Here is a 20,945-nt window from a genome sequence, read left to right on the forward strand (position 1 = left end):
CAAAATTCAAAACTCTATGTACAGTTTTACTGACTACAAATTGCATTTTTACCCTAATAAAGAAAAAATTGACTCAGGGATATTTGTACTTGGAACCTGAAAAAATGAGCAGAGATACTGAGAAAAGAAGAATTATTTAAAGAGATAATGGCTGAGAATATTCCTAAACTAATGAAACGCATTAGCCAAACAGTGCAATTAATATATTTAATTTTTGCATTCCTGCAATGAAATACTTTACAGCAACAACAATAAACAAGCCACTACTACATGCAATAATGTAATTTCATCTCACAAATACAATTTTGAATGAAGGAAATCAGTTGCAAAATAATAAGTAGTGTTTTTTTTTTCTAAAATTCAAAACCCTACGAGTAATACTAATTTACACCATTAGAAGTAAGGACAGCTGTGCTTTTTAGGGAAGGGAATGTGTATTGATTAAAAAGGTGGATTTTGGGTTTTTCTGGAGTGTGATTTTAGATAATTTCTTGCTGTCTATAGTGTAAGGATTATGTTAGTGTGGAATAGGGAAGAATAAACCTGAAAAAAAAAAATAACACAGTCTCTTCCACTAGTCTCTGAAGTCTTGACTTTGGTTTGGCTTTTTCACTTCATAAGGAGAAAAGTCTGGTGCTACAGACTGAGGTGTAGAGGAGGAATAGATGGAATTTTTCTGTTTGTTCAAGGAAATTATTGCCTGGGAAGGCATCAGTAAAATTTAAATTAGAAAAAATATTCAATTTTTGACCCAGAAAATTTTTGCAATCCAGTGTATATAGGCAATGAGTAAATTCATTTGAGACAATAGCTGTCATATAAAACTAATAAATCGCTCACCTAGAAAACAATTGTTCAACAATAATACCTTCACTAAATTTGCCAATGAAAATTTGCTCTTAGGTCATTCAGTTTACTGTGAAAAAGCAACAATTTCAATAAAATTAGTGGAAAAATGAACTTGTCAAGAAAATAAGGGGATTATTGTAGTAAAAGGTAGACTTTCTTTTTGAAAATTAATTAATTTTTTACTTATTTGAAACATAGAGAGAGAGGAAAACTGACATGCAGGCATTCAAATTCCCATCCACTCATTCACTCCCCAAATGCCTGCAACAGCTGGGACTGCCCAGGCCAAAGTCAGGAGCCCCAGACTCAATCCAGGTTTCCACATAAATGACAGACTCAACTAATTAAACCATCAGGTGATTCCACCCAAGGTGTGCATTAAAAGGAATCTGGACTCCAAAGCGGAATCATGACTTGATCCCAGGCACTTGATATGGCATGCAGGCTTCTCAAGTGATGTCTTAGCTGCTATGCCAAATGCCTGCCTCCTTTTCTGGAGAAATGTGTAAGTTTTACACAGCTGGAACTGCAAAAGGGCATTGACATCCAAGGTGACTGTCCACACTTTGCTGCCTTTCCTTACTAGATTGGAAAGGCAGGGCCACATCACGCATGCTGGTCTGGAGCAGCCCCTCCCAAAATGAGGCACAGATAACCGGTTCAGATCTTAAATTAAAAAGACAATAAGGGGCCGGTGCTGCGGCTCACTAGGCTAATCCTCCCCCTTGCGGCGCCAGCACCCTGGGTTCTAGTCCCGGTCGGGACTGCCGGATTCTGTCCCGGTTGCCCCGCTTCCAGTCCAGCTCTCTGCTGTGGCCAGGGAGTGCAGTGGAGGATGGCCCAAGTCCTTAGGCCCTGCACCCCATGGGAGACCAGGATAAGCACCTGGCTCCTGCCATTGGATCAGCGCGGTGCGCCGGCCACAGCGCACCGGCCACAGCGGCCATTGGAGGGTGAACCAACAGCAAAGGAAGACCTTTCTCTCTGTCTCTCTCTCTCACTGTCCACTCTGCCTGTCAAAAAAAAAAAAAAAAAAAAAAAGGCAAGAAGGTATTTGGTGTTTATCCAAGATTTAAGGGAAGTAACTAGACTTCCCCCTAGTAAGACTGTCCCTTGCTAATGGTGTTCTCCTTACAAATGTCCTTCAGGCCCCAGCATGACCAAACACTCCTAATCATTACCACTGACACATGGGAATGGGTCTGAGCTTGATTCATTCATACAAAGGACCAGTTGTTTGTCACGTGGTATTTGGAAGTGAACTTTTAAATTATTCTATTATTGAAGTGAAGAAAATTATAAATCCTCAAATTACCAACTGATCTGATTTTCTTTATACTAAAGAGAATATTTTAGTTTGACTCTTTTCAGCATTGTATATGTGTAGGAGAACTATTTGAAAGTCCTAATTTTAGCATTATTACAAATTTAAACCTGCACCTAAAGAGATTACAAAGATACAAGGACTTTGATTAGCCGTAGATATGACTATCTTGTCATCTATCAAAGTATATCACATTAGGGATACCCTTAAAATCCTTAGATTGTTTTGTGTTGCATATCACAAAATTCAACTTTAGTTAACTAAATTACTAGCTCAAAATTTTAAACAGATAATATGATATTTGATCAAAATTTTTGTTTTGATTACCAAATTTGTTTTAAAATTGATATTTTAATTGTATGTAAAAATTATACATTATGCATATTTTCAAACTTCATAGAATTTCTTGAAGGCATGGCATCTTTTGGATTATGCCAAAACAAATAAGGCAAAGGTAAAATTGAGTTCAATTTTCTTTTGAATGTACTTACATATCCCATATTCAGCTAACAATTCCTATAACCTAAATAGAAGGTAAGTTTAGACATCTTTTTTATTTTTTATTTTTTTAACTCTTATTTAGTAAATATAAATTTCCAAAGTACAGTTTATGGATTACAATGGCTTTCCCCCTCATAACTTCCCTCCCACTTGCACCCCTCCCATCTCCCACTCCCTCTCCCATTCCATTCACATCAAGATTCATTTTCAATTATCTTTATATACAGAAGATCAATTAAGTATATATTAAGTAAAAATTTCATCAGTTTGCACCCACACAGAAACACAAAGTGTAAAATACTGTTTCAGTACTAGTTATAGCATTACTTCACATTGGACAACACATTAAGGACAGATCCCACATGAGGAGTAAGTACACAGTGGCTCCTGTTTCCACTGGGATCTCACTCGCAGAGACCTTTCATTTAGTGTTTTTTTTTTTTTTTTTTTTTTTTTTTCCCAGAGTGTCTTGGCTTTCCATGCCTAAAATACTCTCATGGGCTCTTCGGCCAGATCTGAATGCCTTAAGGGCTGATTCTGAGGCCAGAGTGCTGTTTAGGACATCTGCCATTCTATGAGTCTGCTGTGTATCCCGCTTCCCATGATGGATCGTTCTCTCCCTTTTTAATTCTATCAGTTAGTATCCGCAGACACTAGTCTTGTTTGTGTGATCCCTTTGACTCTTAGACCTATCAGTGTGATCAATTGTGAACTGAAATTGATCACTTGGACTAGTGAGATGGCATTGGTACATGCAACCTTGCTGGGATAGTATTGGAGTTTCTAACTCCACCATTTGGGGCAAGCCCGATTGAGCATGTCCCAAATTGTACATCTCCTCCCTCTCTTATTCCCACTCTTATATTTAACAGGGATCACTTTTCAGTTAAATTTAAACACCTAAGAATAATTGTGTGTTCATTACAGAGTTCAACTAGTAGTACTAGAACAAAAAAAAATGCTAAAAGGGAGAAAGTATTAAGTTTAGACATCTTAAAAACTGTAATTCTTATAAGGCATTTATTTAATATGAAGTTATATTTTCTATTAATTCAATGTGATCATGTAGTACTTATAAGTAGGCAATTCACTTCTAAAATGGAATATTTTAGAAAACATAAATATTATATGCTCCCATTCAAATAGCACAATTTCACAAAGTGATGATGAGAAAAAATAAAATCACAAGATGTGGTCTCCTTTGTGACTTTATAAGATGTAGATGGTCTCAGAGTATGATTGTGCAGTTTTTACCCTTTATAAATATGCCTGACAAGCTCACAGTTTCAATAAGACTGAAAATCTGGACACAGTCTGTAGTCTGAGCTAAAGGACGTAGTTCCAGGTTGTACCAGCCAAGACACAAAACACCCTTGCAACATTTCAGGAACAGTCTTGAGGGTGAGCATTAGTCTACCCATGTGAGTGATTAGTCCATCCATCAATTGGTGATTGGCCTGCCCATCACTAGGTATTGCCCTACCCTGCCTGGCAAAGATTAGTCCATGAACAGGTGATTAACCTACCATTAAGGAGGGTGATTGACCTGCCCCTTATGAAGTGATTGTTCTTGAGTTAAAGTGGAAAGTGAATTTGCTACTATAATTTTTAGAGTACCTGAAAGACACAAAGTTATCAGAGTTGTATTGTATTATTTGTAATGCTTTTTTCATTTATTAAAGATATCCTATCAGGGCCAGCACTGTGGCATAGTGGGTAAAGCCACCGACTCCAGTGCAGGCATCCCATATGGGTGCCAGTTCGAGTCCCAGCTGCTCCACTTCTGATCCAGCTCTCTGCTATGGCCTGGGAAAGCAGTGGAAGATGGCCCAAGTCCTTGGGCCCCTGCACCAATGTGGGAGACCTGGAAGAAGCTCCTGGATCTGGCTCCTGGCTTCAGATCGGCCCAGCTCTGGCCTGTGTGTACATTTAGGGAGTGAACCAGTGGATGGAAGACTTCCTTCTTTCTCTCTCTCTGCCTCTGCCTCTCTGTAACTCTGTCTTTCAAATAAATATATAAATCTTTTTTTTAAAAAGTTCCCTCTGTTAAAAAAAATAAAGATATCATATCCTAGGAAGGATCTATTACTGAATACTGAATTTTGTCTTACCTCAAAAATATGTAGTCCATCTAATATAACAGTCTATTAGTTCACAGTTTTGGCGAATCTGGCCTGATTAGTAAAATCTCAAGGCAAAGAATGCATATGGCAGGGAGATAGTGCTCTGAGGGTTGCAAAAATATTTCAAGGGAGCAGATGAAATTAGAGTTTATGGATCTGAGCTATTATGGTAGAAGTCTTTTAAAATGTGAAAGTAAGTAAATCCTAGATTTGATTGTATACTGGGTTTCTCTAGAGAAATACATAGTGGCATAGATAAACAGATGTAGATATAGTTGTAGATATAGACATAGGCATATATATATATATAGATATAGATGGCTATCATGCATGTTTACATATGCATACATATATTTACCTCTAATGGATTAGCTCACTTGACTGTGGACTTCCAGGATGTGCCATCTGCTAACTGGAGAAAGGCAGTGAGACTGGGTTGGGCTGAAAATGGTGCCTCGTTGATGTAAATCCCAGAGTATGAATGCTTGAAAGCTAGGAGTCCCAATGTCCCGAGGCAGAGAAGGTGGTGGCTTCAACTCAAGAAGAGAGAATTCAGCTTTCCTATGCCTTTGTTCTATTTAAGCCCTCAGTGGATTGAATGATGTCCAGTCACCACTGAAAGAGCTGATTGTTCTACTGGATTCAAATACCAGTCTCTTTCAGAACCTCGCTAACAGAGCTGTCCCCAAATAATGTTTATCCAACTATCTCATCATCCTTTATTCTGTCAAGTTGACATAAGATCAACCATCAGAAACATTAAGAAAAGTGCTGATGGCCACTAGAGACTGATTAGTGCTCCCAGGGGATGACACATTTTGCAGAGTTCCAAGCTGTAAAATTGGATGAATTTTAATTAGACACCATTGCAATACAGACACGTCCTCTTTTACAATCAATTTACCTCCTGGTTAAACATACATTATTTCAAATACCTTAGTATTAGGTGATATAATAAATGAAACTCCAGACATGGGAATAACTCAGAAGCATTTCCTCGACTGTTTTCTAAAGCTGGATACTTTGACAACATTGGGACATTTGCTTCCTCACAACTGGGGAAGGGTCATTAGTGTCATCTCATGGGTTGAGCCCAAGGATGATATTTTTCCTCGATAAAATCCCAGAGACATATACAGATGAGTTCTATGCCAGCTTTACTCCCTTAAATGGAACTGTTCTGCAGGCACTATGTTCACTAGTAACCTTTTTGAATTTGTAATCATTATACTAAGAAGCCCTTAACATTTAGATAAGATATTCAGCAACTGCTTCATGGTGACTGCAGACATACTTATGTTTTTGACTCTGATTCATTTCCTGATCAATGGTTTTTAGCATAATTGAAGTACCAAAATTCTTCTGAGGTTAATGTTAATTAATAATACAGCTCTGGTCTTTGAAAAACATGCATGTCATTGATGCTTTTGATTTTCTGTAGTACTGCTGGAAATTCCTAGCAACTAAACTCAAGTACACCAGATCATTCAGACCTCTAAGCTGATGTCCTAAATCTGAAACATTTACTGAGATTTATATGATTAAATCATCTAATTGAGACAGGAATACAAGATCTAAAAATAGCATTGATATGAGGAAAAATTAAGCTATTTTTAAATAATGAATAAATTGTACTCTAAAAGTTTACAGTTACTATTTTGGACTAAGAACGGCCTTTGTCAGGGAAATAGTTTTAGAAACAAAGGCGACGTTTTAATTTTATTTCTGGTGTAAAATACAGTGTCTAGATCTTCAAACAGTCTTGCCATTTTCTGATGTCTAAATGTTTACTCTATTGAACACTGTACCACTAAATCTGGTAGAACTTTTAGAAATTCAAATGACAAGAGGGATTATCCATGAAAAGCTCTAGTATTAGTGTTATACTGGGAAGAGTAGGTTAGAAAAATCTTTATCAGTTTAGAATGTACCCTAAAGTAATAGAAATGCTAAAAGAGATAATCATCTTAAACACAAAACCACGAGAAAATCAGAGTGAGGACAGCACTCAGCTGGATATTGATTGCCAAATATGATAATTCTAGTTTTTGGATTGAAAATAATGGTTAGAAAATAGTCAATCCCAGGGAAACTTTGGATTTTGTCCTGAAGCTAGCAACAGTGACAGCAAGTGTTACAGATCATCAGTCATCAGGAATGAGAAAAAATAATTTTCAGAAGTAGTTACTAAATATATGATGATCTTATTATTATACATTAGCTTGAGATGTACTCATTAAATCTATTATTCATTATAGAGGAAAGTTTGGCATTGAATATAAACATATTGAATGGTGGATCTTGAAAACTTGTTAGTCAATTCTGTGCCCTGTGTTTCTATGCATCTACTTATTTGGTTTATGTATGATCAACTCATATACAAATAATACCAATTTGTTAAGAAGTTATCTTTAGTTAATGTTTTTTCTCTACTAAAATGACCACACTGTTCAGTCACAGTTAACCTGGCTTTTACAGGAAGCTAAAGCACTTAGTGGACTTTTTGATCAAACTAGTACAAGTTTGGAAGAAATGAACACACAACAACTCACAGGTACATGCATCCATCCAAAATACAGACACGCCCTGTTTAGAGAGGAGTGCTAGAGCATCATCACCATCACAGTTGTGTTTTTGTCTTGTAACGTGTTTGCTGACAAGTGTCCTTAGGTTATTTGAATGTTTTGTATGTTGTTTTATCAATCAGAGGCTTCCCTCATAGCTTTTATCTAGAAGGCATAAATGGATGGATTATATTTAAGTGGAAGAAATTTAATTAACAGAACTGACCCACATTTTATAAACATTATGAATATCACATATACTTAAATTTATCAAATGGAGATGGGTGTTCAGCATTGATGTTTAGCCATCACTTGAGATGCTTGCTTCCATATCAGAGTGCCTGGGTTTGGGTCCTGGCTCTAGTTCTGATCCAGCATCCTGCTGATGAGCATATTGGAAGGATGGTGTCAGGGGTGGGGAGAGAATATTTATATTCATTGTTTCATTCCCCAAATTCCTGCAATGACCCCCAAGTGGGGCCAAAACAGGGAGCCAGGAGTTCAATCCAGGTAACCCACTTGGTTTTGCAGGAACCCAGTTTCTTGATCTTTTACAGCTACCTTCTGAGGTTCATATGAGCAGAAAAATAAAATCAAAGCAGAGCTGGGAATGAAACCCAGGCACTCTGATACAGGATACAGGCATGTTAACCTCTAGGCTAAATGCTCACCCCCAGATAACTTTTTAATTTTAGAGAAACAGTTATAAATATAGCAAATTTATGTTTTTGAGTATCCATATTTCAGGCTTATGAATATGCAGCTAATTCTTTTCATTGATTTCAGTCCTTAAAATCCAAAGTATACAACTTAGGACTCTTTTTAAAAAATATCATTGTTATTAGATATTATTGTTATTAGACAAAAATATTTCTTGTATAAGCTATATTTTGGAACAATGATAAGAAATTGTGTCTAAAAATGAACTGTACAATAGGTCCCCAGAGATGTTAAATCTTTCCTCTTTCTTCCTTTTAAATTTTGTTGATTAAAATATGGCTACCTTTCTGGACTCAGATTGGCAAATTGTCAGAGTTTTGATGAATTGTTTAAATTCTGAATGTAGTTGCAATATAAGTGGGAGGATATGCAGAGGCTCTTGGGAGAACTCAATGTCTTTCTAGAATAAAAAGTAACACTGCAACCATGTTGCAAAACAATATAGAAGGGAAAGTTAGGACATATTTTATTTTAATAGAAGTAATTACCTGAAAAACCAATCACAGTGCAAACTGCTCCAGAATGAATATTTGATATGCAATAATAAGTCCTTTAGATCATGTGTGTAGTCAACCAAAGACTACTAAAATCATTCACAGATTGAAATACACTCACCTCTGACAAAGAATTGATGCTAGTGTATGAAATAAGTCCTGCAAAGTGAAAGGTAAATCTCTTTAGCCTTGGAGATTATTCTAATAGTTTAGTGGCTATAAAGTTACTACTGCCATGAGCAATGAGGCAAGTGTTCCTACTTAGAAATACATCCTTAATTTTAGGGAAAATAGGAAATGATTTATCACTTTGGAATGGGCTCCTTGGTTCCTAGTCAATTTCTTCCATAAAAATCCAATGTAACATCAGATTAAGGAGTGCTCTGTAAATATCAAGGTACAATGATGATGTCTGATTGTAGCTGTTATAATTATTATTCAAACTGGGAACATGAGCTATTTCTGCTGTCAAGGAAAATTATTATAACTATAAGCAAATGTAAGAAAGTGTCATATGATTACCCCATTATTCAAGACCGTGATATACTTTGTTTTGGTGACAAATAAATGTTATTTCATGCTTTCAGATTTAAGTATTTATAAATAACTGATTATCAAATTTTGGAAGCCTTAAGTAGATAATTACACATCTATTAATTGTCTACATGAAACACTGTATCTTCTACCCTGAAATTTCTGCTAAGATTCATGGGGAAGACTCATTTCATAATTTGATAGGGACCTCCTTTTGTTTAGGAAGTTCACAGAAATCATTTTACCTGGTTTTCCATAATTAATGTGAATATTTCAGCATATTATCTTAAAATATTAATGAAAGTACCTCTTTCAATATTGTCTGACACCCAGACCTCTGCCCCTACTCAGGCAGGTGGACTTTTCCGCATTCATCATCTCAGAGAAGGGATGGCATAGCTAACTATGGAGCCAATTATTACCGGAATTTGTTTCACCAATGGGAGAAGGCAGAAAGGGGCAACCACTGCGCTTGAATAACATATTTTTGAGAATGCTTAATGGAGTCTTCCTGTTGCTGAGTTGAGAAAATTATCTCAGTTTGGCACTAAGAGTTTTAACGCACAGTTGTAAAACTGAAAAGTAGCTGTGGTATTCAGGAAGGAGGGACAGAGTTCTGTCCACCAAGTCCTTGACCCCAGTGACAGTGTCAAGAATAGGTTTGATGGGATGGAGGAAATCCAATGTCTTGATGTGTCTGGAGAACATAGCATCTAAAGTTGAAGGAAAACGTGCCATCTCTCCAAGAGAGAGACTCAAAAAAAGTAGAAAGACCTAAACAAAGAAATAATTTTTGGTATATCTAAGCAGTTATGACCTCAGACACTTCAGGCATTAGAAATAGCTGAAAAACATGGAAAGATCCTGTGATGTAGAGGATATCATTTTGTTGATCAATGATCTAACACTCTTTATTTGCATCTGAACCCATGTATGTATTTTCATTCATATGCTGTGTGTAAGTCAGTGAAAATCTGCTCCTCACCCACCTCTTCACTACTGTCATCCCTACACAGTGCTCCCCAAATCCCTGTCCAACCCACAAAAATATTTCAAAGGGCTTGTGGAAAATGCCATTAAAATTTCATTTTATTTTGGTGCAAATTATTTTCAAAACCCATGCAAGTTTTTCTCACAAGCACATATTTTCGTGAAGCGGTGGAGCACCCCTGGAATGTATCATGGAATTTGATGAATCCCTGGAGAAAGAGGGAGGTAAGGATTAGAAAGTGACCTAGCTTAAATGTTCACTGTCTAAATAAATGGGCGATAGAAGTAGATATTCTTTTTAGTTCTTGTAAAAGACAATTAAGGATGCTACTTGAGTTTGTGTTCTAGACTGAAGCCTGTTAGTAGGAAAAAAGTTAATGGGGTATTAGCTGGTGTCATCAGTTTCAGGGACGGTCCACAATCCAGACACAGTAGCTGGCAATGCTTGGACAGAACTCTTAGTAACAAGGGCAGTTGCAGAAGCTGTCTTCTCAACAGTAAGCTCCTTCTACTTCCTGCTCTTGTGTTTCAGCCTCATGGTGACCCAGCTCCCCAATTTCTGCTTTGATAGTCCTTGCCAGTCATCAGGTGACTCTACTCTCTGCTTCAGAGTCCTCCTTACTGATGTGCCTATGGATGTGCATTTGCTACTTCTCTGCATTCCTGTCTGTATCCTTTTTCTCTATTTATTTGATATCCAAACCTTCTTAGACATTTGGTGGGTCAGGAATATCCAGTATAGATTTCATTTCTTGCTACAGCATTCCTTTCAGGCCGTAACTGAATGAATTCCCATTATTCAACTTATCATACTGTGGTCCAGATCCCCCATTCATGTGATACCAAAGCAGGTTCTCTCTGTACTGTTAAATTTTAGGATATACTGTGAACTTGATAGAGGCTTCATGTGGGAAGTTGAACTCCCAGGCACCCGTATTGCTTTAAGTCTGTTTTCTACTGTTGTTTCCTATGCAGCAAAGCTCTTACTAGATTAAACAACTTCAGAGCAGACCACCTGGAATGTTTCACTAACAGGGAAATATCATCACATTTACTCACCTTCTTATAAATAGGTTAACAATCTAGACTTACTTCTAGTTATTGTTGCAGAGGGAAAGCAAAGCATTCACTGTACAAGTTTGCCCTGAGCCAACCTCTGCATTTTTCTGTGTCATTTTGTTCATTCATTCATTTATTCAACTCTTATAGGTATTTTGATGTATAAATAATCAGAGATAAGCATCCTGACCCAGTGCATTACACTCTCGCATGAGAAGTACATATACAATAAGAACACTAAATGAGAAAATACATAGCATGTCAAAAGGCAATATGTGCTAATGGGAATTTATAAAAGGAAGACAAAGCAAGACAGCAGTTCTATTTTATAAATAGGATGTTGTGAGCCTCATTGAAAAGATGACATTTGAATTGTTCTCTGATTCTATTTACATCCTATCTAGTGACCTCTGCTATAACTATTCTACTTAACAGAGAATAAAATTATGATAAAACAAGATCTATCCTTAATTATTGAGCAAATCAGCTTATGCTTCTGAGCATATGTCACAAACTGAAAAAGTGAATAGCAGTATATTCAGACTACGTAGCTGAGGATCCAACCTCCCAGCCCTACAAGACCTTGGGTAGGATCAGACCAACCTGACATCTGTGTAGTTTCTGGGGGATGTGACAACTTCACTGGAGCTCTAGAAGATGATGGGAAATGTTGGGGGAAATACAAAGTGTGTTTGACATCTCTTCTTTCATGCAAAGGAAGCATGTTTTAATGTGGGGGAGTTTCCTGAGAGAAGTTTGATTGTAACTAAGCCATGATTCTTTTGTCAACTATGGAGCTCAGGTTATCAGACACATCTGTGGTCTCTTGACTTCTGCTCAGTCCACTGTTTGCTCACCCTGTGTTGTATTGATCAATTTCACAAACATAGTCAGTGTTTTCTTGTCTCTGGTGCTCCACTTGTCAACAGCTCTCAGTCCTGCACATTCACATTCTCTGATTCTACAACCTGGGGTCTGTTGGAACTAGCTTGGAACTGAGTCTGCACAGACCAGGAGGTGTGAGGAAATCAACATCTCACAAGCTAGCCTTTGAATCAACCCTGTGTGTGTGTGTGTGTGTGTGTGTGTGTGTGTGTGTTTGCTGGTGTGAGGGGGTGTCTGTTGAACACTGGCACATAAATTATCCCTTTTCTATTTCATTGTCATTGAATTCTGTGATGTATTATTCTTCTTGACTCCTCATTGACTCCTAGCAGGATCAAGACAAAGTTTCTCTCAGTGGTGACCAGCTTGAAAGGTCTACCATGCATTAGTTTCCTACCTTCAGTGTATTAGTCCTCAAAGTTTCCTACTTTCTATCACTTGGGTATCAATTCCCAAAACAAATTACTCATAGACAAGCTCTTTTCCTAGGCTTTGCTTTCTGGCTAAAACTAGGCTAAGATACCCATGATCTTTGTTGCATTCCTGTTGTCATGTGTGTGTGTGTGTGTGTGTGTGTGGACAGAGAGAGAGAACGAGAGAGAGAGAGAGAGATTAATTATTTCATAGTTTTTTTGATGTTTGCAAAATTACAATGTTTATTTTGTTTAATTTTATTTTTTAAATTTTCACTTAAAATTGTTCATTTTCATTTTAGCATGGTGTCCTTTGAGATACAAAGATAATTTATTTTCAATGAAGATAGGGCAACAGGAGAGATGGAACTGTTCTGTTGCATATATTGGTGGTGGTACCTACAAGTGGCCCATGCAATGAAAGAATCACACACATACGTAAAAGTAAAATTTAAATAAGATCTATGTCAATTAACATTGTAATATTATAGCTCTGCAAGGTGTTACCATTGCAGGAAACTTATAAAGATCTTTATATTGTTATTTATAATTACATGCCAATCCACAACTATCTCAAAAGAAAAATTTACATTAAGAAAAAGCCTGTTTTGCTTTTCTTTGCAGGAGCCCTTCAATTTTTTATTTTATTTTATTTTTTTTATTTTTTTTATTTTTTTTTATTTTTGATAGGCAGAGTGGACAGTGAGAGAGAGAGACACAGAGAGAAAGGTCTTCCCTTGCCGTTGGTTCACCCTCCAATGGCCGCCGCTGCAGCCGGCGCACCGCACTGATCCGATGGCAGGAGCCAGGATCCAGGTGCTTTTTCCTGGTCTCCCATGGGGTGCAGGGCCCAAGCACCTGGGCCATCCTCCACTGCACTCCCTGGCCATAGCAGAGAGCTGGCCTGGAAGAGGGGCAACCGGGACAGAATCCGGCGCCCCGACCGGGACTAGAACCCGGTGTGCCGGCGCCGCAAGGTGGAGGATTAGCCTATTGAGCCACGGCGCCGGCTGAAGCCCTTCAATTTACACACACAATAAAACTGCATTTCTTTGGCAGGTTAATGAGCAGGTTAAATACTAATATGTGCATCTGTGGGAACATTTCACTTAAATTATGAACTCATATTCAGAATCCTATTTGGCTTTTATATAAAAATCACTTATTAGGCTTCTGTGCTTTGGATGACTAGGAATCTAGTAGAAATAGTTACATAGTCTATTCATGATTAAATTAATTCAAAAAGAGCATGTATTGCTTTTAATATTTATTAAGAAGAAAAGCACTTAAGCTTTTGGATCTGTATTGACTATAGTCTGGTTGCAAAGGAAACTTTATTAAAATGTGTTTAGTTTTGGGGACTGAATTTCACCTTTTTTGTCTATTTTTAAAAATGAACTTCCATGCTCTGTTCAAACCATTAGAATGGTTTTTATACGGAAGATATCATTGACTGTTTTCATTAGAAAAGATGATGGTGTTGCCTGAACAGATCAGTTACCCACCTGTTTTCCAAAAGTCCAGTCCAAAGTGAATCTGTTTTCAGTAAAAACTGGTTTTCTTCCCCCTAAAAAACTCATTAATCATGCAATTAAACAAAAATTCTACATCAGTGCAGAATTTTAGGGACTGACTTTCTTTAGAATTATTTGTCATAACCCAGGATAAGTTTAGAAATGGAAGAAATGAAAAAAAATAAATGGATTCAATGATTTCCCTTCTCATATTTGTTTAAAATTAGTACTGTCATTTTTCTATAAAAGCTTACCCACTCCCAATACGTGCCTAATCCACAGTTTGCATTTGTCTATATCACTTTCCAATGCTCTCTTTCTCTGTTTTAGTTACCCTTGGCCTCTCCTTTGACCTCCTGTTGCCTGTCTCAATAAATTCAGAGCATAAGCATTTACCTGCAGCAAATGCGAATGGCTCCTCCAAAAATATAGCATCCTATAAAATCTGAAGCCAAAGGGAATGGAAGGGTGAGGTCAGGGATAATTTTCTCATCACAGCCTCTCTTGATTTTTCCTTTTAGGCTCAGACACTGTGTTGACCTCTGTCTATTTTTATGGCTAGATTAATTCTGCTATTTCAATGAGTCTGAGTTTTTGGAATCATATGGTTGGGATGACCTTAAAAAGAGCTGACCTATGAAAAAACCAGGTGAAAACAATGAAAGAAAGATGAAAAAATTGAGACTTTCAGACCAAGAAGATATCTTAGCCACAATCTTACCCCCAACCATCTAATTTTACAAAGAAGAAGGTGTGGAAAGCTCAGCCAACTGATGATGTTGGGCTTATAGCCCCTTCATTTTGGCTGCCCAGTCCTCTAAGGCTTGCTCTGCCAGTTTTCTAGACTCAAAGGCAATCCTGTCCCAAATCAGAAAGGAAGAGGGGTCCTAGATAAAGGACTGAATAATTCAGATTAAGGTCAAAATTTCTAATGCTTAAACTTTGGGTATTCATCTTCTTGTATCCAAATGCTGGAGTTTTTAACCTGTTGCCTTGTGCATTGCAGATATCCATGACTGGGTGACTTTTGACCCTGTTACGTAAAGTGTCCCCTTATCTCCTTGCATAATGTCCTGTAGGGCTTTGGTCTGATTTCCTCTGCTCCTCTCACAAACCAGACCTGGCCTTTAGAGGGACACCCACTGTGCTTCCCAATTGTATGAGATGAACTGGGTTCTTCTGGGTGTGGATGTCCTACTAACTGCTATGAGACCTTTCCTTTAAACAAGACTCTGCCGCTAGGTACCTGTGTGAGGCCGAGGCAGGGATGTGGCTTTGACTACTACTTAGTGGGATTCCATAGGCTAGGCAAATTGTCTTTCGAAAATTTATCTTTGTATTTAAGAGTCTGCTTGGTAAGTGTTTAACTTAATAGTTACCTTCTGCCCAAATCACGGTCAAAACTGTTTTAGGGATTATCGGAGAGGAATCTAGGATCAGGGGATCCAGGATGTCAAAATGATATCTAAAATTGAAAAAGAGAATTAAAGCTATTATAAAAACCCACCATTGTCTTCTCCTAATTTGTTTTCCTCCTTCTCTGGTTTTTTATTCTGTGATGTGTTAGACTATTTAGTTCCCAAACTGTTTCCCTTAAGCATCATAACTATAAAATCAAGTATTATTTTGTGCTTGCTGTTATTTGCTTTCTAAAAATATCACAATATTAATTAGTATTATATAAGACACATAAGAATACTTAAGAAATACTTGCCCTTTCTGAGTTTTATAGGCTATAAATTAAAACATTTTATTATCTTTCAAGCATCATTCATGTTATAAAAATCTTTTTGTAATAAAGACAATAAGCTTAATACAAAGAAATGTAACAAACTAGAATTGTAATTATTTTATAAAGCAGTTACATTTTCTGTGTAGCTGGTTAACAGATATTGTCAGTGTTTTCTTTGGTGCTACATTTCATCTATAGTTTTAAGTAGTGAATATAATCGGAAAAAGTAGTAGAACAGTGGCAAAGAGCAGTAAATATAGTAAACTTTTCCTTTTTTTTTTTTTTCAAAAACTTGTAAGGGCATGCATGTAGCACAGCAGATAGGATGCCTCTTGAGCTGCCCTCATCCTGTAACTGTATCTGGTTTGAGTCCTGGCTCTACTTCTGATCCAGTGTCCTGTCAATGCACAGCTGAGTAAGCAGATGATGGCGTAAGTACTCCAATCCCTGCCGCTCATGGGGGAGTGAATGCCTGTCCTCTAGCTTGGACTTGGCTCAGCCCTGGCTCTTCTGCCTTTTGAGGATGAACTAGGGCATAGTTCAGAACATACATAAAAAGGACATAATGCATTTTAAGAACAGGCTTACACTGAGAATTAATCAAATTAATACTAAAGGTCTCACAGAGTACAAGGTAAATGTGATCTTTTTAGTCTGAAATAAAGGACACTCACATAGAAATATGTTGATTTCTCAAGTTAGTAATATGTATGGTGACTTTTACATGTAGAATAAGCAGAATTGCCTATGCATTTATTTATAGGCAGGAGTGTTTTTTATAGAAGGATTATTAATCTCCAAAGACTCTAATACTACAGATAATGAAATAGACTTATAAATTATGCATATTGATCTGAATAAATTACTCATTCAAGATATTAAAAAGACAAAACAGAATGAAGTAATAGAACAAAACTGATGTCTGAGTTTTATACTTTCAGTGGTGACAAAGTCAGGCAATGAAATGAGCAGGTATAGCTTGAATCACTTTTGTGAGTCTAAATATGACTTTGTAAGAAAATTGAATGCCAAATAGCCACATAAAATAGAATATTGATGTGTTTATGTTTTTATGAATAAAATTCCTCTTTATGCCAATTACTTTATGTTAGTATTATACCCTGATATGTAAAAATTCTACTAATGTAATAATTATTTTCACAAAATATTCATAAAATATTCTTATGAAAAGGAATAATGTAGAGCAATTTATTTTTGAATCTAGTTTAGACACCGATTTATACTGTTTCTGATATCTGCTATTGTGTTTAAAGTAGTTAATATTTATAATTTTAAGTAACTGCATTTCCCTGGTCTTTATTCTAGGTAAAGTATGTTTTTGTTCTCCATTTAAGGTTTCTGAAACTTTTTTCTTCAGGCAACTATTGATCACTAATAAGGCACCCCCAAAAGCCTGGAGATTCTCCTGAACTTCTCTCTTGTTGTGGGCAGGGCTACAAGAAATACAGCAGAAGCCACGTTCTAAGGGCAAAGGCAAGTGACAGTGTCAGTTCAGATTCAAAGGGAAGAACTGCTAAGTCCTGTTGCCAAGAGTGAGATGACACTGGTGTGGTTGGAGAATGGAGACTTTCTTGACATTAGCTGAACACATATTGTCTGTTTTAATTTTTAGTTGATTACAAATCTTTCAGGACTTGAGAAGGGATTATTTTTAAAACTATAGTAATTGATATTGAAAAGACTTTAGAAGCCATAATTTAAATATGGATATTTTATTGATTCTTATGGGTTGTTACAAATTGTATAATGCCTTAAAGATTTCATATTACCTTTGATTTAGTGAATTGATGCCCTATTTATTTTTGAGCATTTTTCAAGTAAAGTACTTTATAGATATGAAGATAAAACAACCCAACTTTCCTTTCAATGAGTCCAGTGAATCTGGGAGACAGTAAGGACATGAGAAAATGATACATTCTGATTTTCCCACTTTTATGTGAAATTCACTGTGGAAGTCAGGGTGAAAGGCCATCTAGCCTTTCTGTAAGGCTTAGGGAGGTTTTCCTGAAGTCATTGCCCATGGAACTCTTGACCTCCAGTGGCAGAAATGAGCAAGAGTCCACATGGGAGCAGAGGATGGGCAGGAGGTGCTGAGGCTTCAGGTACACCTTATGTCTGCGTGGATGAGTACATTATGTCAGTGCAAGCAACAGCCAAGTGCAGGGGCTGTGTGAATGCGGAAAGTTGATGGGAAACAATGTAGTAAAGAGTTTACAAACCTTGGTAAGGAAAGTGAGTCTACCTTGTGAGAATTGGCAAATTCTTTTTTTAAAAAACTTTTATTTAACAAATATAAATTTCCAAAGTACAACTTTTGGATTATAGCGGCTTTTTCCCCCATAACCTCCCTCCAACCAGCAACCGTCCCATCTCCCACTCCCTCTCCCATCCCATTCACATCAAGATTCATTTTCAATTATCTTTATATACAGAAGATCAATTTAGTATATACTAAGTAAAGATTCCAACAGTTTGAACCCACACAGAAACACAAAGTATAAAGTACTGTTTGAGTACTAGTTATACCGTAAATTGACATAGTACAACACATTAAGGACAGAGATCCTACATGCGGAGTAAGTGCACAGTGACTCCTGTTGTTGATTTAACAATTGACACTCTTATTTATGATGTCAGTAATCACCCGAGGCTCTTGTCATGAGCTGCCAAGGCTATGGAAGCCAATTAGCAAATTCTGACTCCTAGGAACATCAAGAACATGTATCTTTCCTATCCCACTTGGCTTTATCCTCATAAGGATTTGTTAATCTGACATTGGACTCTAAGAAAGCAATTAAGCTGTTTCCCCTTTCTCCTTCTCTCTCCCTTTCATTAATACAAGTTCTGTGGTTACCTGGGGCGTCGCTCACCTGTCTGCCTCACACATACGTTCTTGAAGACTAGTCAGATGAACCCAGAGGGTGGTAATCTCTGCTGCTTCCACCTGTGATGCCAGGCTCTGGCCTGTGGATGGTCACAGCCAATTTGGATTTGGAGTTTATAAGTTAAGGAAAAGCCATGGTAAGCCCAGAAATGTATTCCAAATTCTGTAATCCACAAAAGCCAGAGTCTAATATTAGGTGTTGATATCAGCTCTGTTAACAGAAGATGTTAACTTGCTTCCAATTTTAAACTTCTTTAGTATGGCTAGCTCTCAGAACTTCCAAGGCAGATTTGAGCACCCCGAGTCACTTTTTATTGATCCAGTAACTACCTCAACACCAACCCCATCCCAAACATACAAGCTAGAAAAATTGTAGAGCTGGAAGAGGGGTGATCTTTAGATTGTGATCTCCCTAACACCTAGGATGGTGTCTTGTCTATTCTATTGTTTTATTTCTCAGTTTATTCTCTGGTGTAATATTGGTACTCAGAAAATCACAACTTTTTTTTTATCAGAAAAGTTGGTCAAAGTCAATGTCATATTTTACCATAAAATCACTTGTGGGTGTAATAGCTATATTTTTTATGGATATTTTCCCTCAAAATCTATTGTAACTTTATACTTCTTTCCTCTACTCATGAATAATGTGATGTTGCTCTGACTCTGGGCAGTGATATTATTTACATCTCACTATTTCCAAAAGCTGTTGGTAATTCTTTAAAAAATGCAGTATTCTATAGTTATAACCTAGTACTTTCAGAACTGTAGTTTTTACATTGCACATAAAAACACAGTACCCCACTGAGTTGTAAAATGAATTCATTCAGCTAGCTCAGATTGGTGTACCATTAATCTTTTTACCCTAAATCTACTTTACTAATTCTAGTAGAAAAGTTAATAACTACCTCCTATGGAACCCCCTCCCCCATGTAGAATATCTGTAGTAAATCAAAGCGCCAGTCACCTTTCAAGTTCTGTCTTTATTTAGGAGTACTATTAACCCTTTAAATAATACCACAGGGATGGAATTTTGATCCAAGGAACCTAATATATGTGCTATGATGAATGAGTCTTTCCAAGTCTATAAAAATTTGAATTCATTTTCAAATGAATTAGGTTAATTAGATCATAATAGATGTTGGATGTGAGTAGTTATTTGGAAGTAAATCCAGAGTGAATTAGGTGGCATGCTATAGCCATTGGGGAATAGTGAAGGGAGGCTTCATCAGCAAACTTGTATTTTGAGAGAAGTAGGAGTGAGATTTACAGGGAGAGGCAAGAATGGAAAAAGAGATGGCCTTATCTTCCTAATTTATTTCTTAATTCCCAATTTCAGATCCATATATGTTAGGTGCATAAAATCACTTACATGTTTTAAGCAAAAAAAACAACTTCTGTACATATATTAGCATGAATGTCTTTTTGTTCTTATAATTAAATAACCATTGGGGTAGGCGTTTGATATAGCAATTTAGACATACCTTTGGATGCCTACATCTCAAACTGGAGTGCCTGTTTCAAGTTCTGGCTCTGCTTCAGATTCCAGCTTCCTGCTATTGTGCATTCCAGTAGGCAGCAGGTGATCACTGAAGTATTTGGATCCTTGCCACCCATAAGGGAGACTTGGACCAAGTTTCTGGCTCTGGCTTCAGCCTGGATGTTGTGAGCGTTTTGGGAAGTGAACCAGCGGATGAAAGATCTCTCTGTGTCTGTATCTGTCTGTGTCTCTGCTTTTTAAATAAACAAATGAATGAATAAAAATTAAAATGAACTCACTCAATAATGACTAACATGTTATAGCTTTTTACAGCTTCTTAATTGAAGCCACACTTAGACATTCTTTTACTAAAATACTTTTCAACTATAGTGCATTTTTTATGTCCCTTTGTACCTGAGATTAGTATAACTTAAGATGACTTTGTTTGAACCACTCTCTTTTCCCGTTTTAACCTGAGCTTTGGTTACAAAGGGCACCTGTTCTGTTAGGCTCTGCAATATTGAGAAGGGGCACTATCTTGCTGGTGAACCACCACATATTGCAAGACCAGTGTTTGAAATTGGGTTTACTGCTCAATTTTCCATTCTGCAAATGTGCTTTGGCTTGGAGGTCAAGAATGGTACCACCGGGACTTTTGATTGCATTACTCGATTTCTCAGCTATGAATCACTTTCTTTCCAAAGCAATAGATGCAGAGGCTCTAAAATAAATTTAGTCATTACCCCTTATGATATTACCTCAGTCTTTGCCTGTCTGGTAAAATGCCTGATATTGGCTGACATTGGAAATGAGCTTTTCAATTCTGTCTTGGAAAAAAGAGGAAGAGAAAATAAAATAAAC

The sequence above is a fragment of the Oryctolagus cuniculus genome, chromosome 14 (genome assembly GCF_964237555.1).
Source record: "Oryctolagus cuniculus chromosome 14, mOryCun1.1, whole genome shotgun sequence".
NCBI lineage: Eukaryota > Metazoa > Chordata > Mammalia > Lagomorpha > Leporidae > Oryctolagus > Oryctolagus cuniculus.